The sequence below is a fragment of the Mizuhopecten yessoensis genome, unplaced genomic scaffold (genome assembly GCF_002113885.1).
Source record: "Mizuhopecten yessoensis strain PY_sf001 unplaced genomic scaffold, ASM211388v2 scaffold8149, whole genome shotgun sequence".
NCBI lineage: Eukaryota > Metazoa > Mollusca > Bivalvia > Pectinida > Pectinidae > Mizuhopecten > Mizuhopecten yessoensis.
The window spans coordinates 1,247,473-1,273,468 of NW_018407403.1; the positions used below are offsets into that span (position 1 = coordinate 1,247,473).

The 25,996-nt window shown below is 36.8% G+C and overlaps 1 protein-coding gene across 2 annotated transcripts in view; it reads right to left on the bottom strand.

Annotated features, from left to right (window-relative positions):
- LOC110455148 (monocarboxylate transporter 5-like) overlaps window positions 1-10,872 on the bottom strand; it is a 32,095-nt gene extending 21,223 nt beyond the window's left edge. The window contains exon 1 of one of the 2 annotated variants that reach the window (XM_021505107.1): window positions 10,672-10,872. The gene's annotated coding sequence lies outside the window, so the exon portion shown is untranslated. Of the gene's footprint in view, window positions 1-1,996; window positions 2,104-10,671 lie in introns of those variants that run through there. The other variant, XM_021505108.1, reaches the window with a different exon arrangement.
- Between the last annotated feature and the right edge of the window lie 15,124 nt (window positions 10,873-25,996).

Below are 25,996 nucleotides of genomic sequence, written 5' to 3' on the forward strand. Positions count from 1 at the left end.
AAAAGCTGAACTTTTTTATATCAATTTCCGATCATCATCATCTGAACCCATAACTTACTTCTAACGCATATAAATTGTCATCGTGAATGTCGCCAAGTTTAACATTTGTTTAGACGTATTTATTGCCAAACGTTAAAGACTAGGAATATCCCGAAGCCATAACAACTGACCAACGTCTCCCAAAATACATTCAACAGATCACTGCTATCGTTACCGGAGACTGAACTAACATTTAATAATTTATTCATAGGACTATTTTCTTGATATTTTCTGCCGTTATTGACACTAGGACTAAAAAAAATTGTACATTTTTTTAAATTTACGTTCTGGTAATCATCCTTAAACACGAAAATAATCTCCGATATAAAATAATAATATTAAATCAAACTAATTAACTCGCTGATTAATTGATACAGCACACGTAACTCTGGATTTACTGATTATATTAGATCAAACAACTACAATATTCGTTTGCCTGAAATGAGCGATATAACTGTATATTCAGTTCTGCGGTAGAAATTGGAAGCGTTCGGAACGTCTTGGATTTTGAGGATGTCATTGTGAAGACTTGTATCAAACTAGTCTACGCGTCTGGCGTCCTCTTTATCATCAGATTTAATCCATGAAGTAGCACAACAGATTACTGATACATCTTGGTTTTAACATCCAATGATTATCAACACATTCCTCAAACGTAACAACGTCCACAACAAGAAAAGCAAAGTAACAGCAAGACAGCCCAGAGCCTTATTTAAGAATGGGATGTTTCTGGTCAAAAGTAGCGTACGCCGGTCCATATTTATATAATAATTCGTTTAAAACGCCATCGTGTGACTGGAACGGGCTTTTCTTCTACTTACATTCGGAAAAGCTGTAATAGCTGTAAAGACCTATAATAGCTCTATTGACCTATCTGAAATAGGTCTTTTGAGCTATTTTCAAGTGATTTTCTTTTTTAAGGAAAACGGAACGAAGTCGCATTTAAAAGAAGATTGTATCATTAGGTTGATAACAAAAGACATTAAATATAAGTATTCTTTTTAAAAAATAATGATGTAAAGAAATCGGAAATTTTACATTTATGAAAAATGAAAATAAACATCTAACTGTATGCTTTTTGTAGTCAACATTACCATTAACCTTATTGTTTTATGCGACTTTGCTTTAATTTAATGAAATTTGAAATCTGAGAAAATATAGCTCAATACAGCTATAATTTATAGGTCTTTATAGCTATATAGCTCAATCGGCAGAGTGTACTGGACCTGATAACGATGGTATCACGTCAAAAATATTACAAATTTACAATCAACACTTCGTCTAATCAGAGACGTATGTATAACAGATATCTGATATATATATACGTCTCTGGTCTAATGGATTATTAAATGGATCAATTAGCCAAAATCCAATTTGACCAAATCTCAACGTAATTAGTGCACACGTGTACACATCTCTCGTGTAGGAGAAAATACTACATTTCCTTGTATATATGATAAATGCTCGAAAATGACGGTCATGTCTGGTGTATAATATCGTTTCCGTTTTACATCCATTGGCAACTCGATAGTTTTGAATGAGATAAGCATTTTTTGAGGATATTTTTAGAATATATATGGTACCTATTATAACGTACAGCCATACCTTCAACATCGCGAACGTGAACAATAAATTGATACAATATATAACAATTATATGTATTATAAATCGTTAAGCCCAACAAATGATCTGTTCTGAATTAAAATCATATGAAATTTGTTTTGTGGTTTTAGAGTCGGCAGGCTAGCCTTACATGTGTATTGAGTTGGACTGCTGGCGACCCATTTACTATAAATAGAGGCCGATGGCCGATTTATAAGAGTTGTTTACGCCGAACATTATCTCATTGACACTCGTGAAGTACAAATTACATGGTTATAACACGGCTACCAATAGGTAGCTATGATCTTCCGCTGACATAACATATCGTTAAAATTAAAATCAGAATTATACATACTCGTCAGCAGTCGATTTCCTTAACATCATTTCTGTGTATTCCCTCAGCATGGTGTCCTTCCAGTTTCTCACGCATGCGCATTTTCCGTTACACTGTGAGTCACATCTGTCGACCTTGACATTATCCACGGTGATAAGTACAGAAGGAGGCACCAACGGGGATTTCATTTAACTGGGTATCTAGACCTAATATTCGCTTGAAGATGTATACGAATAATACTTCCATTTTTTTTCCATTTCCACCCAATTGTATTTAGAAAGAAACTTTACCACATAGATACTAAATTGTAGATTGTCATTTAACGATCCTTTATAATACTGTACCAGCAGAAATCTGTTTATATTACTTTTTAATATAATTTTAACAGTTTCAACAAAACGAACGATCTTCTGTATAGCGTTATACATGTTTCAGTATAGGGTCGGTTGCCCTGAACAATAGAAAATACCTTGGTCTGCACTGTCCAATTACGTATTAGCTCATATACGTATATCACTACATATTTTTGTGTAAGAGAGTAATATAACACTGGATCCTTACAAAAGTATGTTTGTAGAACACGAATAACTTTAAGATTGGAATATAAAGGAAAATAAATGTTTTAGTGACATCTTATCTATTTTGTCTTCTGTAATGTAGGCGTTGTTTTTCTGTGTCTCCATAAAGGAGCGGATTGCTCCGAAAAATTGACAACCTCATACACTGTTGTAATTACTTCCTTGCCCCTATAAATATAAATAAATGTGTGGGTTTTTTAACTCCTCTTTCGGAGAAACCGTGACAAACCGAAACTGGTTTTTTGAAACCTATATAACATTACAATACAGCGTGATAACAACGTCGCATTCATAGTGTATACAGTACCTACCTAGTAATATCAGCGTTTATTTATTGCCGTCAGCACTCAAAAGTTATTTATATTCTCGTTTGTGTTATTGTCGAGAACCTGTTAATATTTGTCAAGGTCTACTCGAGGCGAGATAACAGCAACTGTGTTTAAATGAGGTAGAAAGATCGTCCAATTTAGGTTTTTTTCTGTGTCACGTGATGTTGACAGGGAGATGTTTTAACGCCGCTGTTGTCCCATTTTCGAGGTCATGTCATCAACATTAGTAATTTCGCTTTTGACTAGGGTCACTGCAGAGCAACGATTTCATTTGTTTAATGTACATGCCGAATACAAACTTTTAAATAGTTATTATTGTAGTTTATAAAACGTGCGGCCCTTTGGGGTCAACTGGAGTCCATATATATATGCAATAGATATATATATTGCTTATTTAATGGTTGTACAACCAGACCATCCACCCGACCAAGGAGTTCCGGGTATCATCTCACCCTACCACCAGACCGAGGATAAAAATAAGTTTATCGCGTAGTTTCAGGTTTCATATAAACGTATCATCGGGCGTTTCTTGTGCAGCCAATATCATAGGGACCTGAAAATTTGTTACAGCTATATTTGGACCTAAACTCAGATGTTCAGAGTGATTCTATGTGTGTAAGTCAAATTAAGGTCAAATGCCACCCCAATTATGATACACATACGAGGGTGGCATTTGAATTAAAGTTTATCTAAACCTCTAAAACGTGTAAAATTACACAGGGGCATGGATCGCTTTATTTATAATATTATAAGTAAAGCGATCCATGCCCCTGTGTAAAATTACTCTAAACACCATAGTTTAGGTCAAAATATAGCTGTAACTATTTATCATGTCCCTGTGGCCCAAGTATCATTTCCATCAGTTCACACATTTTCCTCGAGAAAGTAATGTTTTCACGACTAGAATACTTTTTTAAGATTCAAAAACAAAATTCTGATTGAAAACAATAACCCAACGGGATTTATCAACATAGATAGCTAATTGCTGGCCGGCATTTGTCCACTCTCCGCCAAATCATGTTTGGTTATTGTTTTCAATCAGAATTTTATTTTTCAGATCAGAGAATGCCGGTGTCCGAAGACGCTTGACCAGTCATGTGATAGTAACTAAAGTAGCACGTATAAGTGGGTACCAAACAGTTCGGTCACTGTGTGGTTTGCGGTCACAATGGTAGCCTAATAACCGAGTTCTGTCTAATGTTATGCTGGGTGTTAACTCCGCACGCGAGTACACCATGTGAACGTGTATGGAACTTTACGCTGCGTTTACCCGCTATTTCGGGAGGGACCTTGACCGATATTGCAGGAAACACAAGAAAATACAAATATAGCGAAGAATTAACTTCACTGTCATGGTTGATTGTTTTCGTTCAGCATGAGGGAAACTACATGTCTTCACCCGAGACTGCAATATCAGCCCAAGGGCCGAAGGCCATAGGGCTGATATTGGTCGAGGGTTGATACCGGGTGTGATATGGAAAAAGGCATGCTTTATTCTGTTTATAACATACTTACTAATAAAAACTACTATCTTATGATATATTTTTCTTTTGAAATATTGAAAAACGATTTTTCAATTTTTCAAGACTTGCAGGACTTCTTTAGAAAAACAAGAAATATTTCTGGAATATCAGATTTTTACATTTCCCCGACCAAACACAGATTATGTCAGTATAGTAATATTGTTTTTGATGCATTACAATAAATATACATGACAAATATAATCAACTATGAGCAAAATCAATGGAATTCTATCTTCAATCCTTATAAGTACGGTACATTCATCCCTGAAGACACATTTGACCTCTTCCAATTCAAAGGTTTGAATAGTTTATTATGAAGTTTCAGGGGTGAATGAGTAAATCGCAAAGAGTTCCAGTCAGATGTTTTTACTATAGAGTAATCTCCCCTCTTTATAAAAGATTTAGCATCCAAAAGGCGTTTTTCTGACTCAGAGTTACTTCCCCATGTCAACTGTTTCATATGCCTTGTAACCCATACACTGCACGCTCCGGAGCTTTAGATGTTCCTGTATACGTACGACAACATCGATATCGTGAAGGCTTTGTAATAAAAAGGTTCCCAGTTCCATCTTCGACGCCTGAGGTTTTTTATTTCTCTTTTTTATTTATATTTACAAACATTTAAACTCAAACTTCTTCAATATTTCAAACTCATGGCAATATTTGACTTCTATGCTTTCTTAAAAGGTCATAGACGGATATTTTTACAACAGTGGCATTGGTAATAGTTATATAACTGTAGGCACGCTTTACAAACTAACTACTTCATTAATAATTGTCTTGACTGAAACGCACAATATTCATATTTTAGAGATGATTTAAAGAGGGTCTGTCATCCTATAGATAATTGCGACAGTCGCCAGGCCTATGTCGACTTGACTGTATACATAACTGTAAATGGTTCTCCATCCTCGATATCCAGGGGTTACTCTCACTTTTGCTGTAAACGTAACCCCTGGATCTCGAGGATGATGTTCTCAGACCAGATAGAATGAAGTCGAAGTCTATAGGGCCGAACTTCTAATCCAAATCCACAGGTCAAGTTGTAGTGTATCGTTCCCGAGTACGCCTGATTTCCGAATCACCGGGGTCCGATTTATTAAGGTTTCATGTGTGGAAGTTAAGCTAACAAACCTTCGTGTCACGTGATCTTTGATTGACAGCTGACCGACATAACACGCCGCCACTCTGTTATTATACACGACCTTGGAAATAAATACCGCACTGACCAAAGGGATCAAGTGGTCAATATTTGTCAGCTCAACGAGATTCATTAATTGCATTTTCAAAATTTATTTTCTCCTTATAATATGCAGTTTTGGAATAAAATGAGATACCTCAATAATTCATTTTTTTTTCTTATTTAAGAAGTAACTTTGTATGTCTTCTGGAATCAATCATTTTTAATAAAAAAAAAAAAAAGTTTTGTCGACAAAGCATTACACGATCTTACTACGTCATCGCGCGGACTTTTTTGTCCTAATAAATATTCGTTAATGTATGACAGGCTAATCGGAAACCCTCGAGCCTTTCCGGAAATAAGGGATGCGAAAAGCAATTTATTCCGAACATGCCGGAAAAGTTCGAATGGAATCCGATTGACGTGAGACGTTTAAAACCATTACTGATGTACTAGTCTGGATAACCACACCAGTAATAAAATGTTTACTTTAGGAACATCTCAAAGACGTCTCAAGTTCTTAACATCTACATTTGTATTTGTTTTTAACATGAAACCGATTTTCCCGAAATATCAAAAATTCACACACCATTGTTATCAATGAGGGCACCATATTCCTGACTTTCTTATCTTACAACGGGGGTCAAGTGACACGACAATCAACATAAATCTATTTTTACTTTCGGTTTCTGTATTGGTTTGTTTATGACCGACAGCTTTCTAGTTCCAAATTTCATCTTAAATTTCTTCCATTTTGTTTATCTGATCAGTCTCAAACGGAACATGCACAACTACAGACCAAGAGGAACCTATAAATTTAAGAAAGATCCCTTCAGTACTTCCTGAGAAATAGCGATAACAAACACTCGCTGTCAAAATTCAAGATGGCTTACTGTCGGCCATTTATCCGATCAGTCTCAAAATTAACATGCACAACTAGGGACCTGGTGAAACCTTCATATCAAATTTGAAGAAGATCCCTTCAGTACTTCCTGAGAAATAGCGATAACAAGAATTGTTTAAGGGCGGACAACGGACGGACGGATCATGGACGAAGGGCGGTTTGAATAGCCACCATCAGATGACGGTGGGCTAATAAAAAAAACTATTGAGTTATCAGTATTATCAGAGGCGTATATGTATTTATATAAGGTAAGTACGTGTTGGTCTGAAACTAAAGGTGTATCTAGATAATAGCTTTAGTAAACAGCACACACCTATGATTATCACCAGAGTATTTTTACATGAATTATCGCCTAAGTATGTAGCTCTGGCGAGCTTCCTCGGTGATTTCTTTTAAACATATTTATTGTCAAACGTAGATCAATTTATTTCAACTCATCAACACCTTGTCCCACACTCCACTTAATTGCAAACAGGCAAAGTATTTAAACGAAGTTATCGGCAATGAGGTCTTAAATAAAATACTGTTTGCTCCCTCCCCCCTTCATCTTCTACCTACTACATGCAAAAAAAAAAAATAACTAGAATATTATCATAGGAAAACACTGACATGAAAACATCTCCTTGTCTGTTGCCACGTAACCGCGTAACACGGATACAAATCCAGGTACATTTTTAATCGTTTCTGCAAAGTGTTGCACTTTGCAAAACAGCGATTCTGTTTAAACTTAAATAATTAAAATAAAATCTTATTTTAATAGCTTAAAAACAATCAAGTGCCGGTCGACCGCGGCTTCACGCCCCGTGCTAATAAAGGCACAAACAAACAATTATGTTAGCCTGCCTCAGTTGATACAGCGCAGAAGTTTTTACTTGTCAGATTTCATGGAACGGGAGAAAACACGATATCAATCTGGGGTGTGTAGATCTATATCATACAGGAAGTTATTGCACTCTAAACATAAATCCTGCGTTCTTTGTGATTATAAGACGAAGAGAATGTGTACGTGTAGATTTCCATGTAGAGTTTGAAAATGTTAGCCATAAAGGATTATGTAATCAATTAGACTGGCCGATTTATTTAAATTAGACGTTTGGCTGCGATTGCTTCGAATGAGATTTGTACATGATTGCATTCATTACGTTAGTCATCATTAAAAAAATATCGTATCTCTCGAGAGAAAAAACAATCGTATCTCTCGAGAGAAAAAGAAACAAACAATTTCACCATCCTGTATTGATTTGTCTCCAGGCGGAAATAATTTCTCTGTCGACTGTCTATCCTTAGGGTTGAACAAGCTACATGCACTTGTGACGTCAAAATAAAAACAAGTGAATGTGACGTCACGTTATATGTTTGGCGTAGAAACCATTCTTTTTCGCCGAATAATCCGAAACAATCATACGGACAGCAGCCATCGGGGTAAATTAATTGAGAGTCAATCCCTCGGCATCAAGCCTCCGGTTTTTCTTTCAAGTATTTCACCTGTCCGATTTAGATTCCTTTGGTATAGCCCGATAGGTACAATTTTTAAACATGTATGTAAAATTTTGTTTTGTTATTTGTTTCTATCGAAAAAAAACACCTGAAAGTTGGACTAGTCCTTTTCCTTTGCGGAAAAAAAATCCGGATTATCGAAAACAAAATGTTCCGTACAACAGTGTTATTTTATAGGTATTTCCTCTTAATAAAAGTGTTGTGTTTTTTTTTAAACAAATGAATGGCATCGATACGTATTAAATATGATACATTACCCTAGCGGACTCTTTAATCCGGATTTATCAAATGTGTGTGGTCTAATTTTTTCCAAACAATAACCCTGACATTGAATTTTAATCAGGATTTTATTTAAATCTTAAAAAACAATATATTCCATCATCTGTGACAGATTTAACATAAGATCGTCAACTAATCCAGATTGCCCTGGGCTTAGTATGACGTAAAATCTAGTAGGTATTTGTTTGAGCCTAGTTTATGGACAGAACAGCTTGGAACAGTTTGTAGACAAGAACGGCAGCTTGCGATGCATAACACGCAAAATCGGTGAATTATTCAATTCTGGGATTGCTTTAGAAAAATAATACTCCGCCATAACTCTCAAGATTTTATACGGAGAAGCTCAACTCTATAAAACCAAATGAAAAAAGCATGGAATTACCGTTGCAGACGTTTTTACCGGCGCAATGACGGAAAAATATTCTGAAAAAAGTCATTTTTACCGGCGCAATGACGGAAAATATTCTGAAAAAAGTATGTGGACACGTACAGGTTTACAAGAAAACATTTAGTAAAATGCACACCAAACCTTGAGCGCAATTTCTTTTCAAAGACACCCTTTGACAGACGTTCCTTCCGAGTAGCACCGCCATTGTTCGGTTATTTTGGACGGCAAATCCGCGTTTCGATAAGAAACATTATCGTACCCGTTTGTTCAAATTTAACGCAGCAAACCCGAAGGCATCGCTGAACAAAGATCGCGAAAGATGTGTTCCGACTTGTAGAGAATTTAACACGAGTCGAGTCACAGGAACAAAGACCTGTTTACCGTTTACATACAGCACATAATATTGGAAAATAAACTTTTGAAACAAAACCTACGTGCAGTGCAGTGGGGTTTTTCTTGTTTTAATCTCATTGACAGTTAAATCGTTTACCAACTGTATCAACTGGGGTGTATTTGTAACCTATAAACTTTAGAGTTCTAAAAATTAAAATATGAAGATACGTGTCTGTTCTAGCAGGCCTTTAGCAAAAGAAGTGAAAAATCTGACAAATCTCCTTGGAAAATTTTGGAATGTCGATTGGAGTTGAAGAAATATGTCTGAAAGATTTGATCATTTTTGATATAATGTATGCCGAAAAGCAATGTTCCCTCCTATGGGCCTCCTAGCTTTTAGCTGCGGACGCTAAGAATAGCTTCTCCTGCTATCACCCCACAAAAAAAAGTTGTTTTGTTGCAGTGGAGGGGAGGGGGACATGACTTAATTTCGAGAAATAACTGTCTGAAAAAAAGTCCATATTAATTCTAGAATAGAAAACTAACGTCATTTTCACTTTGCAAAGATTGCAAAAAATAAAAGTTTTGAAGTATTTCCAAGGCCTGTGTTTCGAGGGTTTTACGCAGTAAGGTTTCCCGGGAGGGGGTTCAGGGCTACACAGGATGGACATCACATTGATGGTAGAATAATTCCTATTTCATTCTATATAATTCTGACGAGTATGTTGGGTGTACCAAACTCATTCATGTAGTAGAGAAAACTATTCATTATTGTAAAAAGAATTTTCATTAAGTCATCAGCTTTTGATTAACTTAGAAGCATGGAGGTTCAATTCCATCCCTCCACAAGAAAAATGTCCACGATTTTAGGAAAGGGATGGGTCTAATAACGTATCCAAAGAATAACTGAAGGCATTAGCTAATCCATTTCCTGCCATGATTAATAAATTTCCACTTTTCCTATTTAAGTATAAACTCCCTCTGATTAAAATACATCTCATCGTTATCTATTTCTCTTTATATAATTATATGATAATTAATAATATTTCAATACGGTATAAACTTGTAATTTATGTATAACTTTCTAAAATATTGGTATAAACTGACATTTTTTCTCTAACCTAACATTCCATGTAGAATAGTTATGATAATTTTTAATCATCCCCTGTTTATGTATATACAACGCAGTGCCCAGTACAAGGAAGTACAAGACACATTTTATACGATATCAGTTTGCACAAAGTATATTATTTTAATCATTGATACTATTATATCACGAATAATGTAATGAAACTTTAAGTTATTGCATACAAAATCGCAAATTTGCTCAATATCAGCAATTTACTAAGTGAAACTTGAACCTGAAAATGATGTCATCGTTCCCGAATAATTTTATTAAAATTCATGGAAATTGTTGTCATTCGGTTGAAACAACTGCGGGAAAAACTGAGCTGATGCACGTAGCTTTTTTTACAGATAGTTAACGATGTTTTGCGGATGTTATTTCACTTCTTTAAACAGTATAATATCTGAAATAAATATGTACAGGTCTGCTACCGGTATAATACACAACCTACATGTAGCCCCTGAGTATCGACCCATTTACGAGTCAGCTGCTAAATCTGGACAAAGAAATCGTACTAAAATGGGGTGAAATCGAGAAAAGTAGAGTTAGACATACATACCAGGGAGTGTGATTCCCCTCCTTGATTGTTTATACTCCGATACACGTTCTAAAATCACAATAAAATCCGTTCATTCTCCTGCTGTTGTTGCTTTTCTCGCCTGGCTTTCTTACTCTCGCGGACTTGCGAACAGCTGATCGCTGGTGATGACCTCGACCTTTGTGGGAGTGAACTCAATCCCGACAATCTGATTGGACGACGTCAACTGACATTACACTACACCACATATATTACCCTAGAATTGCCGGTGACCTACCTGAACGGCAACAAAGAAAATCAATTCTGCAAAAATCGGAAATTGTATGATTGCATAAAATGTTTTTTTTTGTTTATATGTCGGATTTGTCTCTATGCATTCCAAACAGACTGTATTTGCTAGCTGTCGACGTCGCTTCGTTGGAGAGGCCTGCTCGGCTTCGACACCGGCTATGAAATGCGAACTGACCCATTTTTCCTCGCGTTCATGGTTCGCTAGCCAAGCGATGTGTGATTATGATCCCTCGTGTTGCGGTAAACACGCCGTTACTACCGAGTTTTTAAAAAATCTAAATTCGGTCAATTATAATATTAATTGTTGTCATATTTTTTTTATATTTTTTTTCCACGTATGTTTTACAACTTATAGGATTTTCAACAAATAATTTCATATAAGAACAACATATAATTACATATAAATAGGTATGTAGATGATGTGACCGAAACATTTCTGAGTATTGTATGTAATAAAAACACCCTTTCAATTCTTCATGTCAGATTTTTATACAACTAACCAAATATGAAATATACACATATGTTGATTTCGTACATTTAATTATTTAAACACTTATTAATACCTAGTAAACTACAAAAAACAGAACTGCATATTTACATAATTTTACTGTTGTACCTTTTTGATATTTGATATATGATCTGTATTTATCATCTATTGCAATACTAGAGGCTGAACTAATAGGTTATTCTTGTATCATAGTGAAAATTATACATCTTGAATATTCTAGAAATTATATGAAATTATGCTTAAATACCATCCCGAAATCCAACGGCTCTGTTCTTCAAACCAAATATTTTCTATACTTTATTTTCAGAGAAGTCTTTTGAAGATGACTTGTCATTAGAAAATTCTGTTATGACGTCACTCGATTTATTTGGCATTTGCTTTAGTAGCCATCATATTTCAATGTCCATTAACTTGATTTCAAACTAATTTATGTGTCTCCTTCGATTTATTGCGAAACCTCTCTAGAATGCCTGAAATCTGTTCGGCAAATGGTGGCAGTTACAACTATCCTATGATTTGAAACGAGTTCAACTTTCATAAGATTTTTATTACGTTCATAAAAGCCGAAACGAACGAGTATGAAATTCTATTAATCCTACAATAAAAAATAAATAGAATGAAAATGTTTGAATAATTAAGACCGGAAAATCAAAGGAAAACACTTCTAGTTTCCCCTTAAACATAGGTTTGTTGAGTCATGTTTTTGTTGCTTGTGACGTCATAGTTGGTGATGACATCATGGTGTTATTACTTGCAAATATGATCAGTACAGGGTTACAGTTTAAATAAGATTATTGAAATGAGTCTGAGCGTTTTCTTTTTAGCTTCGTTGAACTAAAACAATCACTTCTGAGGTTCTCATGAAATTAAAGATAATCTTAAAAATTATCAAAAATATATGAAAAATTAGTTAACAAAAAAGCTTAAATTTAGACTCTACTCAAGTCCTTTTAGCGCGGCTATTTGGACTTCGTGTCTATTGTCTTGCAAAGTGACGTCACGATATCATGACACCGTATCCTGTACTTATAGGACATAAAAATGCTATTTAAATTACGTTTACAGAACCGGTCAAGTTATTGTTTATTTTGTTTGTGTTTTAGGTCATATTAACAGCTATAAATTAATCAGTTAAGAATGAGCCAGATTTTATTGGTGGATTCAGATTTGTATTTCTCTGGAGTCTCAGACATACAAAGTATGTAACAAGAGGTCAATATGTATCATATTCATATATACATGGCGGATAACAAAGGCATAAAGGCTACAAACTAATTACGTACATTCAATAGCTTTTCAAGTTTTTTCTAGAAATTTGCCAACATTTAATAAAACTTTTACATTGCATATAGTAAATAGTCTATGCATTTTAAAAAGGCTAGAGTAAGTATAGTAGTAATTTGGAATCAAAAGTTGTCTTATTTGTTTAACAGATACGTGTTCGCACTTTAATAGATAATGATATTCATCACCAATTTCATTAAAACATAGATTACAAGTTCTGTTTTCTTTGGATATTCCAATCCATCTTCCAGTTTCTATAGATAAATGCATATTGGAGGAAACCAAAGTACCCGCGGAAACACCATCGACCTGGGGAGTGTATCACTTGCGACTGCCCCACGCAGGCCTCGAACCCGCGACCATGTGATACAGCGCTAGTGATCGCAGACGGTCAGACGCCTTATTGTATTGTTCTAATAAAGGCAGTGCTCTGGTCAAAAGTCTGACTAAAACAGAACTAAAATATTTTCTTAACATCGTACAATTTAACCGATTTCTCGATATTCAAAGCTCCCAGGGAATGACCTTCGCCCTGATAAGAATATGAATAAGGTATGTTTTGGTGACAGGCTTAAACCACTCTCGTGTTTACACGCATCATATTTTTCATAAAAGCAATTTTTATAGCTGCAATGAGTCGTAACAAAGAGGACATCTATATACGGCCCTGTACTGACCGAGATTTACGGGGAACTTTCTGCACTGAATATCGTGATTATTTCCAGGAAAGACCAGATAATCAGATGGACGTATCGATGGGTGCCTCGTTAATCTCGATATGACGAACCAACCTCATTTATTTAAGAAATTATTGCTCTCCCCTAATGATGCTTCAGACTTAATTTTGTTGAAATCCTCTCTGGCGTTAAGTAGGAGATGCGTTTTAAAGCAAATTCAGCTAAGTTCCCCTTCAGAACCCCGCCCCCTAGCCTCAGGGGTCGAACCAACCTCATTTATTTAAGAAATGATTGCCCTCCCCTAGTGACGCGTCAGACTATTTGGTTGAAATCCTTCTTTGGCGTTTAAGAGGAGATGTGTTTTAAAGAAAAGGTTGACTTCGGACGACGGACGCTACGCCACGGCATAAGCTCACTATGGTCCTTCGGACCACGTGAGCTAAATATTGAGGATGCGGACATTCTTGTTCCCGCGTGAACTTGCGGAGTTTTAAATGGTTAACGTATATACGAGATATCTTAAACAATACTGGATTTAATAATTTATGAACTTTCCAAATATCATGTACAATTGTTAGACAATGCTTGAAAAATATCATTAAGCAGAGATTATGCGATCAATTCATTCAGGGTTGGTTTCATGATGTTGAAACCTCCTCGCGAGGGCAAGTTTACTCCTTATTCAAATTTCAGTTTAATATTGAACCATATCTTTTAAAGCTAAATCGTAATGAACGAAAAGTAATATGTAAATTAAGAACATCAAATATAAAATTTCCTATAGAAACAGGAAGATGGAATAGAGTCCCACGCGAGGAAAGGTTATGTCCCCTATGTAATAACTGTGTTGGGGACGAATACCACTACTTATACCAATGTACTAATGTATCTGTTGTAGCTCTTAGACAACTTTATATACCAAATTATTATTATGTCAACCCAACTTATATCAAAATGAAAGGAATGTTCTCAATTTGTAACACGGTACTCTTAACAAAAGTAAGTAAATTTATACAAAGAGTAATGAAGCTACTTAATATCTAAAATAATTTAGCTAAAAGAATTATTGAAATGGGTTGTTATTGTATGAATTGTATCATGTGTCATATTATNAGTCTCAGTGTGGGAGGAAACCGGGGTACCCGGAGAAACCCCACGTAATCGGTCAGTTGGCCCCATACCTTTTCACGTCTGATCAGGGAATCGGACCCTGGCTGGTCGCTGTTGGATATCATCTACACACATCTTCTGTGTAAAGAGGTTGTTTGTGCGTCGAGGACGAAGGATGAATGGGGGTCTGAAGGAGGGTGAATGGGGGTCTGTAGGAGGGTGAATGGGGGTCTGAAGGAGGGTGGGGAAGTTAACAGAAGTAATCCTGACCGAGAAAACGAGTATACATGTTATTATCAAATACAATGCTAGGGCAGGAGTGTGGGGAAGTTAACAGAAGTAATCCTGACCGAGAAAACGAGGATACATGTTATTGTCAAATACCATGCTAGTGCACTGGATGTTTCTGACCGACTGCATGTTTGTGATAAGACAAAATGTCATTCACGACAGGGACAGTATACGTCCCTGCTCACGAGCATTCAACTTGTTACACGTACAGTCAGTCAGAACCGACCAACCCCCGGGGGAATTTTATATCTTAAAGCGCGTGGCCGTTTGAACAATATGTTGGTTATTGGAATACTGATATATATGACTGACTTTTCAAGTAAATATTATAGCTGCCTTCGCTTATTAACGAGACGAGGTAAGTTTTTGAACAAGGGAGACAACATTGAGATGTTAAAGCGACCAGTTTTTTAGACGACTCTTTCCTTATAAATATTAAATCTCATTTTTAATTTAGTCATCATGCTACCGAATGGGCGTATATCTTAACATTGAGGGTTGTGTAAAAGGTCATTAAAATAATCATTTGTTTTTTTTAGTTTGAAAACAACTCTCTCCTAATGACCATTCATACCCCGCTGTTTTAAGTTCTTCTTAAAGCTACAGCACGATGATGTATATTTTGAATTACCTTTTTTCAAAACTACACTAATACATCACGTAGGTCTCCTACTGGAAAATGACAGTCGGATTTCGCTGATACATTTAAAAAAAAATCGAAAATCTTCCAACAAGTACAAGTATAGACAAAATGGGACCGAGTTCAAAGATATTGTTGATTGCGTTTACGATTATTTGTTTCCAATACGTGTACAGCATTTAATATGTCATTAATGTCATTAATGCTATTACTTTGCAGTTACAGCATAGTGTTGGTAAAGTATAGCCTATTATTTCAAATGGTCGGCCTCGATTGTTAAATTAGCTATATCAGTTGAATTTATGTAATTATTGATGTTATCTAACCTGTTTGTGTTATACTGCAATCTTCTCATTGTTGGGAGATGGCTTAATATAAGAGCCTACTCTTGTTGCCAGATACCTAATATTACATCATGTAAAATTATACGTTATTTACAGCATATTTATAAATAAAACATTGTTAAACCAAGTATAGCTGGGCTAGTGCAAGGAAGGATGAAGGGTGGAAGGGGAGGCCGGATGAGAAGTTTAAAAGGGAGGATTGACAGACAGTAGAACGGAAGGATGGATTGTTGACGAGTTGGACAGTTGATGGAAGATTGAGAGGAGCGGTGAAAGTATTAATTGCAGGATGAAAAGTAGGATGGATGTAATGCTTAAAGAAACGGTGGAAGTAAATTTGCAGAAGGAGGAGGGGGGCTCTGTCTCTCAGAAACACCAGTCACTTGTTGGGCTCCTTTTTTCTGCCCCCGTGAAGTGGGGTCGATTTTAAACATTTACGTCAAGTTCCCCTATCGGGCCCCATCCCTCTGCCCCCGGGGGGTCACACCTTCCATTTACACAAAATAAGTCTTCTTTGCCGAAGGATAGATGCTCCAGACAACATTAAGTCAAAACCCACTAAGCCATTCGGGACAAGTAGCATGCTAAAGGAAAGGGGACGGACGGACGGACGGACGATAGACGCCGCGCTCAGGTATACGCTCACTGGTCCTATGGTGAGCTAAAACCCACAATATGACTTTCTGGACGATATGCTGGTTTATGGACTTTGGGGAATGAACAAGGACTCTAAAAGAACAGTTCTTTTCCTAGAAGACTGATTTTTTCAAATGGCTTAATAATCATAAAAGTCCGTACTATCATTGAATTTAATTATAATGTCTGTAATGCTGTCGTAAACGAGAGTTCATTGTGAGAATTGTGAATGGCAAGGTGATTAGAGAAGTTATAACTGTAACAGGAATGCTACAGAGTTTCACAAACTACTACTGCAGCCATGAACGAGAAAATGGCATGAGAAAGAAGAAAATTGAGGAGATACAAATGCGTAACCTTGCCGTACACCTATTTTAAACCCCAAATCGGAACCTTGCCGTACACCTATGTTCAAACCCTATCACTTTCGGCATGATGTGCGATCGGGAAAAGGGAACCGTTCAGCACATATACACAGCTATCAATATTCACGCTTCGTTGTTACCCGACATGTATGTAGTCCCTAACAATAACAAGCAAATTCGTGGAATTTATATCCCCCGATTGCAGGACATATTGTAGGTAAACATTATTGAGGTTTGGTTTAAACATGTGAGTACCGTGCTGTTGAGACATAATGTATAGCTTGAAACTCGAAGAAAAAACAACCTTATACAGACTTTTTATTGAACATGTAGGTATTACAGTGTAAATGAATAGTTTAATTCATCATAATTTACTAACCGCATTTATTATCCGTAAATATGCACAAATAACATTTGTTGCAGTTATTGCACGGAAACTGCAGAAAATGACGTTTTTCGTTAATCAAGAGGCCATGGTTGTCAAACTTGCCTGCGCTCTTAATGCGTTTAACCATGTTACTAAGTTTGAAGACAATCGGATAATATTTGTGAGAGTTAATTAACATAAACGGCAGATAATGACGTTTTTCGTTATTCAAGGGGCCATAACTTCGCCAAATAAAGTGGCCATCGAACTTGGCCGAGCCCTTAAGGCATTTAACCCTGGTACCAAGTTTCAAGAAAAATCGGTTAACACTTTTTGTAGTTATTGCACGGAAACGGCAGATAATGACGTTTTTCGTTATTCAAGGGACCATAACTCTGCCAAATAAAGTCCCCTGAAAGTGGTCATCGAACTTGGCCGAGCCCTTAGCATTTAACCCTGTTAGCAAGTTTAAAGAAAATCAGTTAACATTTGTTTCAGTTATTGCACGGAAACGAAGCGTGACAAACAGACAGACTGACAGACGGACGGACAAACCCAAATAAAGAAGAGAATAGATAATGAGAAAGACAAGTTAATTAAGAAGTCCCTAGACTTGACTGGGGGACTTAATTCATGTGTTTTTATCACCCTGGTAAAAATACTAGCTGCTTCCTACCGACTCGGCTAGAGAGAATTCCTCTTGAGCTCATTCGGTTGAGCGTAAGACTAGCAAATCAGAAGACCCGGGTTCGACTCCAAGCGGAGGCATTAAAACAATATTGACCTCTGTTACCATGGATACCAAATTGTTGCATTTTAATCCATAAAAACTACCGTCTAACACAATCAAATGCCTTTTTCTAAAACCATTCTCTCCTAGGTGAAGAACAGAATGGTTTTAGAAAAATAGAAGTTGTCCTGATCATCAGTACATTTTATATTCTATTTCAAATAATAGGAAAATTAGTAAAAAAAAATGTACCATGATATACAATCAAGGGTAAAGATTTACAGTAAACTTACGGAGGCCTTTGAAGTAAAACAAGGATTGAAACAGGGATGTTAAGTCTCCCCAACAATTTTTTCATTATATATAAATGATCTGGCGTCCACTCTGATATAAAATCACTAGGTAAAGGTGTCAAGGTCGATGATGCCCAGGTATCCATGATGATATAGCACTTATCGCACCAGATGAGGAGTCGATGTAACATATGTTAGACAAGCTTGGTAGTTGGTGTAAAAAGTGGAAATAAGGCACAAATCAAGAAAAAACTAAAGTGGTGCATTTTCGCAATCCATCTGTACCTATAACAAATTTTTATTTTACATGTGGGGATATACCTATAGAAAAAATCCAGAATTACAAATATCTTGGTTTATGGTTTCATGAACACTGAAAGAGAGGTATGGCGGAAAACTGCCCGTATTTCCCTAAGTCGGCATTTATGAAAACGGGGAAAAAAATAAAGGAGTTAAGCATTTCGGGTAGCAAAAATGCATACAAAAGATACAAAACCAATTGAATATGAATTTTGAAACTGCTGAGAAATTAGGTATTGCTAATATGATACTGCAAATATAGCCATATACACTATATCTATGAAAGTGATGGGGTTTCCCGGACTTAAACAAATACTTTCAACACTTTCCCATCCGTGGACCAACTTTTGAATATTTTTTTTGTCACCGTGATGTTATTTGCAAAATCAAATCGTATTACGGAAAAGTGGTCCTCCTTTGGGAAAGTGCTCAAAATAATGAAAAACAGGGGTGATCAAGTTTCTCTAAACTGCGACCGATGTTTCTCGGGTTAAATAAGTTTGTAATTGCCAATATCTATATGTTCTATGTAGCTGAATGTGTAACGCAGTTTACTTGCGACTAGAAAATAAACGGTGCAGATTCGAATCCTCCTTCAGTTTTGTTTTTTTTAAATATTTAGGCATGTGATCATTTTCCTTAATAAGGCAATAGTGTTTTTTTAAATCGATGGACAATTTTGTTTTCATTTTAATAACATACCTATTGATTTATCAGTTTTGTTAGTAATAATTTCTTTATTATTTAGTGCGACATACTTTTGTCAACAAATCCCTGTACACGTGTACAGTACAGCTACACTTTGTAGGTAAGACTATTTTTGATGAAATTTATGAATTGTTTTACCCTCCAACTGGCAATAGTAATTATATCAAGTGCTTAAACACCAACAAATAATGCCGAAATACCAAATATAAGGTCTGTTCACAATAATCTATTCTTAGACACGGGATTCCGATATTGCTACCTGTATAAAAAAACATAGCTGAGGACGGGTCATAACAGTGCACGGTTGGATGCGCGCACTAGCGTAACATAGCTTTGGGGAAATAGGCATAGCAACCCGCCATATCTCTTTACATTTTACTGTACAAGAACTGTGTAAATCTGCAAGTAGAGCATTGTACGCTCTTTATTCTAAGTATGTACATGCTGGAGAAATGTGTTAGGATGTTTACTGTAAGCTGTATGTATCCCTAGTGGAACCAGTGCTATTTTATGGTACTGGAATCTGGGGTCTGAATAAATATGGAGAAGTTGCTATGGTTCAAAATAAAGCATGCAGGTATTTTCTGGGTGCTGCTAGAAAACCAAGTAATGTAGCCCTTCAAAGAGATATGGGTTGGAATTCATGTGAAGCTAACCAATTAACTGAAGTTTTTAGACTATATTAACTAATATTTACATTTGCACTGCATAGTGCCTAGATAACTCTACTGGTCCCATTGTAACATATTTTCCAATGAACTACAACGGGGATGTTACATGTTAGTATACAAATTGGTAATTGACATATATGCATTTGAATAAAAAAAAATCAATTATGAAATTGATGTGTTTACTGTGGAACTTTCTTGTTTATTGTTTTTGACGGCCTGGTTGCCCTTGACAACGACTGTGGAATGCGAAACTACCCGGCTGTTCCGAACAATTTACCGCTGACCCAGTCGGTGTGTATAAGAGTTTTAAAACAGAAATTAACAATTCTCGCAACATTGCACAACTAATATTGTTGGTTTGGAATATAGATATAAGGATTGGTTGTCATATTTTTGACGTTTATTGGCGTGTAAACTACATCGGGCTTGCGATATATTTAACATGGTGCGCTAACGCGCTAACAAGTACGAGTCTGTCACTAGCGATTATGCAAAATCTGTACATCTCAAATGTAAAAGATTTTTTTTATGTAACTTAAGATGTGGCTCTTTGCCCCTTGAAATAGAAAAAGGTAGGCATGCCCGACCTGTGATTCCTGTCAATAATGGGTTATGTTAATTGTGCAACAATGATGTAGAAAACGAGTATCATTTTTTAATGGAATGTATATGTTATGATGATCTTAGATCTGTAAATTTAACGAAAGCAAACAATGTATATGAACTTTTCAATGATATGAACAAATTTGAACAGTTCAGATATGTGATGTGTGAACCAGTTCTCCAAACGACACTAGCTACCCAACTTTCTCTTATGTGGAGGAGAAGCATTTTGTTTCTCCCATATTAAATCATGTATTATAATTAGATGTGCAGGTAAGGGGTGGGGTATATATAATTTGTCGGTAGGGATAGGCCCAACCACTCTTGTATATCTCTTATCCTGTTGGGGTACATGGTATTATATATATATATGGAAATTAAAGTCATGCTACAAATAAAATTTTATCAAGCACAATTGTTTACAACATTACATGTTTGAAGATAATTTTAAAAGTAAATAGTGTGATTGTTCTTTTAACGTGTCTAATAAGACATTTTGGCTAGACACATTATATATTCAAAGGTATATATGTATTGTGATGTTATGAATACTATGTGTTTGACACGAAAATAAAATATTTGAACTTGAACTTGAACATATAATATATTGATTTTTTATATTAACCTTGTAGAGAACCCTTGTCCACCTATTATCCAATATTTCACGGCGTTCTCAACTTCAAATATTCTAATACGTAGGATTTCCCTTGTTGTATAATAGGGATGATCTGCGTTCATGGATATTTGACTCCATCACGTATAACTGTGATACTCCTCACTCTATAGATACTGTTAAAGTCACCTGTACATATTGTTAGTGAAGTACAGCTTGGCATCAGTGATTACCAGGAATTCGTGTTGTTATTTAACATCAGTGATTACCAGGAATTCGTGTTGTTATTTAACATTAGTGATTACCAGGAATTCGTGTTGTTATATAACATCAGTGATTACCAGGAATTCGTGTTGTTATTTAACATCAGTACAGTACAGCTAGGGATCCCGCGGGTGGATGGAAGGAGGAAGGGAAATTCTGGATGGAGGTTGGATGGGGAATGGTGGGTAGGGGATCAAGGGGGAATTGTGGAAGTAGAGAGGAAGTGAAATTGTGGATTGAGGACGGGAGTGGAATGGTGGATGTTTAAGGGTTTAGAAGAAGGTTTTTGTTGAGGTTTGATGGGGTGTATACAGATTTGCAAGGTTAAGGCTAGTAATCATTTTGTCTGTTATCTGTGATAAAATAACGGATATTTTTGTCACAGTTATGTATGAACTGATACATTACTTCCGAGAATCTCGATAATCTGGTGATTCGGAACATGTCTGGAGTTGACGTAATAAAGTCACATCGTGTCAGTACAATGTAGTTTTGTCCCAGTTTTCTGTCACGAGCCGCCGAGGATAAATACGGTGTACACCCCTTCCCTCGAGCTCCCCATAAACCCCACCCCATCACTCTACCCAAAACCCAAAACCCCGGCCCCCAATCGAGAACCGTCGGCACTTTCCGTTTCTCGTTTACGGAAAGTGCCGACGGTTCCCGATTGCCCCACACCCAAGACACACACTACCATCATTAAATCGCCACTGTTTATATACGGTACCGTCTACATTTGGCACAAAGAAGTATTACAATTGTAACAAGCAAAGGGTTCTGCAAAGAACTGATAATTTCGTCAGGAAGTAACCGAGGGCACCTTCCCAGGTGCCAACACCGCTATAGGAGTCGAACCCGGGACCACATGTCAATAGTCCATGGATATTCGTGTTGACTTCCTCCATATAACTTGGTCAGCTATATATAGTACACAATTCTGACATACTACAAATCCATGTGGAGACATCGTCCTAGAGCCTCCTGAGAACACGGTCACCGAGATAATCGTAAACACGTACACTATACATGTGTAACAAACTCCGTGTTCACCATGCTATTCTGCAAAGGCTAGATACATTAGCCATTGACTAAATCCAATTTTTAATTCATTTTATTTTGTAAAACACATGTTTTTATTGTGATAAAGTAAATACATGTAGATGCAATTTTCAATTATGTTTTTATTTATCACAACCATATGCATTGATGAAATGTTTTTAAAACTGAATTTATTTTATTTCGCTGCAGGGGTATATTTAAACGCCAATTCACTTCACTATCGTTGTTTTTAAGTATTTGTTTTTCTCGGTCGGGAAGTGACGAATCCTCAGTAAGTCAGTAGGCGACTTCTCCGTTATTAAATATATAGGAGGTGGGAGTATTTATAGACACGGATATAATTCATCCGGCTATTGTCACACACGCTACAAATCGATATTCGACCGATATTTCATTCTATTTTTTTTTTAATTACCTTAACACCAAACATCTGTGTCTCTGCATATTAATCAGTGCCTAGTACCCAGGGGTCGGGGTTGGGAGGGGCGAGGGACTCGTGCCAGAACAGACACCACCGCAGATTTAGATTAAATCTCTGCAGTCTTGAGAATATCTATAAGATTGAAATCATCCAAATTATAAACACGAAAACAACCGAAACATTACTGTGCATATATCGTTATGTTCATCGCTATTTCATATCAATACGTCTTCTTCATAGCCCTCCAATTAGTATTGAGTATATTATTTTTTCTGGATTAATTCCGTTGATTTTCATAAGATTGTCTTTATTTGCTTTCATACAAAACAGTCCTAATTTGCTTTCATACAAAAGATTCCTTAAGGTTGAGAGTCCGAGCGGTCTGTGTTTTACCTCTAACGTAGAAGAGTTCCAATTTGTTCTGCATATTCCGACTTGGAGATGTTTTATCTCACAGCGCGGGTCTGATGCCGACTTGAGAGTGCTATCTCACTGAAATGCCATGCCGTAGGCATCCAGCACAGTATTCCACCCGGTCACATTACACTGACAACGGGTTAACCAGTTGTTGTGATAGCCTCTAAATGCTGGACGTTAAGCGGGTAACAGCAGCAACTATCTTTTAAGGACTATATTATGTCCCGGCCTTTGGACGGAACCCATTGCCTACCCCACTTGGGCGAATGCTTAACAGTTAGCATTAAGGCCAAACGTAAATTATTGCCAAGCAACTTGCCAAGGCGCTAGGAAACTCATCCTCGATATCCAGTTTCGCTGTGTAGAGAGCGACGCTCACTTTCGCCGTGTAAAGAGCGACGCTCACTTTCGCCGTGTAGAGAGCGAGAGTGAAGTTAATACCTGGATAACGAGTATGTAGGAAACTGTGAAGGAACAAACAAAGACATTGCAAAACCTTGAGTGCCAGAGATCTCTTTATTATACTACATATAAATATTGCACCCTCCCCAATCCCGCGATAGTTACTGTCTAGATAACGGCCACTCCTGACTGTAACTTCTATCTTTCTCGGTGTTCCCAATAAATGCATGTTATGTCACCTGAACGATAAGAAGCGTCTCCTGTGAAATCAGATATTATTTTCGGGCACAAACTTTGTAGTTTTATAAAAGAAAACCAAACTAAATCATGGGTATATGAATTCGTGGATTACTTGTATACCCTTGAAATCTGGCAGTATTCCACCTTTTACTAATACGGTAAACACCTTCGCGTAAAAATATCGGTCATCTGTATTTTTTTTCATAAACGTTCTGTCACCGGTTGCTCAGTATAAATTACAAAGACGGACAAGTTGTGTATTCTATCATCTTTCTTTTACTACATCTGTATCTCCGAGAAACCTACGATATAGGACAATACAGTAAATACACTCACCCTCACATATACATACAATAAATACTACACAACTTCCGCGCCGACCGACCGCTATATATATATTACAATCACACGATAGTAAGTAATACTGCAATACATACCGGGTATGATGTTCGTAGGATAGTTGTTGGCGGCAATGTCTCTATACGCCTCTATACAACCAGCCGATCTAGAGCACAGTGACCACTGGGCAGTAAGTATTTATCCAATAGCCGAAATATAGTGGCGGGATCCTAGGGTCACATCGAAAGAAGTTAAAATATCGTGTTGCCATTTGGCTTTGGTAGTACCCACGTCCTGAATCGACGAAATTCAAATCTCACTAAAGTTGGTGATTTCACTGTATATCTATTAGGCACTTTGTTGTGTTCTAACTTCCCCGTATATTTCTACTAGGTTTAAAGTTAATGTACCGGGAAACACGTGACCTGCCGGCTTGTTTTACAGAAGTTGTCATCCTTGTTATTTAGGGAGGGGCGCGATTGACCTTACCACACTTAACGCATCGCACGTATCGGAAATCACAGGAGCGACTTCAAGTCATCAGATTTAAATTAAATTGAAAATTGATACTTTAATCATCTGTCAATTCAATTAAATGTTCAATATAGGAATATCCCCGAAGTCGTCGACAATCTTGTGTAGTGTCAGCGTGCTGTTACAACGATCTGACGGGGTCGATACAGTGTCGACAATCTCGTGTAGTGTCAGCGTGCTGTTACAACGATCTGATGGGGTCCAGGGGCGGATCCAGGATTTCCTAAAAGGGGGGGCCGAGAAATTTTTCTCAATAGTCAACGGTGTGTTGCGAAAGGCAGCAGCCCGAGCGCGTAGCGCGAGGAGGGGGAGGGTACAGACCCCCTGGCCTCCCCGTAAGGGGGGTTTGGGGGGATCTCCCCCCAAAAAAATGTGTTTTCTAGAACGTCTCAGGAGCGATTTCCCGTGTTCTGAGGATTGTTTTTATGTTTGATTAACAAGAAGAAAAAAGCATATTTTAAGTATGGCCCAAAGACTTTTTTTGTGTACTGGAAAGAAAATTAAAGTTTCGTTTCAAATTCTCTATCAACAGCGTGTTTTAGAAGTCAGATGGTATTATTATAGGGGCAACCTGGTGATGACAAATGTATTAATCCACAGGGGGCTTGTTCATTATTACCTAATTTGGCGTCCCGCCCGCAAGGGGGATACGAGAGGTCCACCGTCAAAATATAAATCTAGTCTTCAGACATTGTACGTTTGTCGTACAAAAGACCAAATAACACCATAACATCGTTGCTGTTTAATTAATGAGTTATTCATGGCATCACTAAGTTGCTAAACAAACGGTTAGTTCAAATCAGTGCGACACCCAAGGCCACTAGCTATATACAGGGGCGTTTCTAGGATATTTGAAAGAGGGGGCGTAGAATAAAATCTGTCGCCGAGCGGAGCGAGGCGAAAAAAGTTTTGGACCTTTTTTTTGCTAAAAAACATAAAATAATTGTGAAATGCACTAATGTAACGGTTCCTGACTTGGAGCATGTATATTTTATAGTTGAAGTGTCATGGTTTGACATTTTTTTTTATCAGAGTATGTCTTTAATTAATGAATATGATAAATTGCCATATTCAATACAATATTAGCAGATTACGATAAAAAAAAANGAAATGTTAACGCTGATTAACTCATGTAGTTTCAAGTTTCAAGTTTTCAAGTTTTAAGGTTGTAAGGGCGTGCATATTACCAACGGTGGTACATTTGCTAAGCTACTGGTTAAAATGGTACAATTTAGGAGG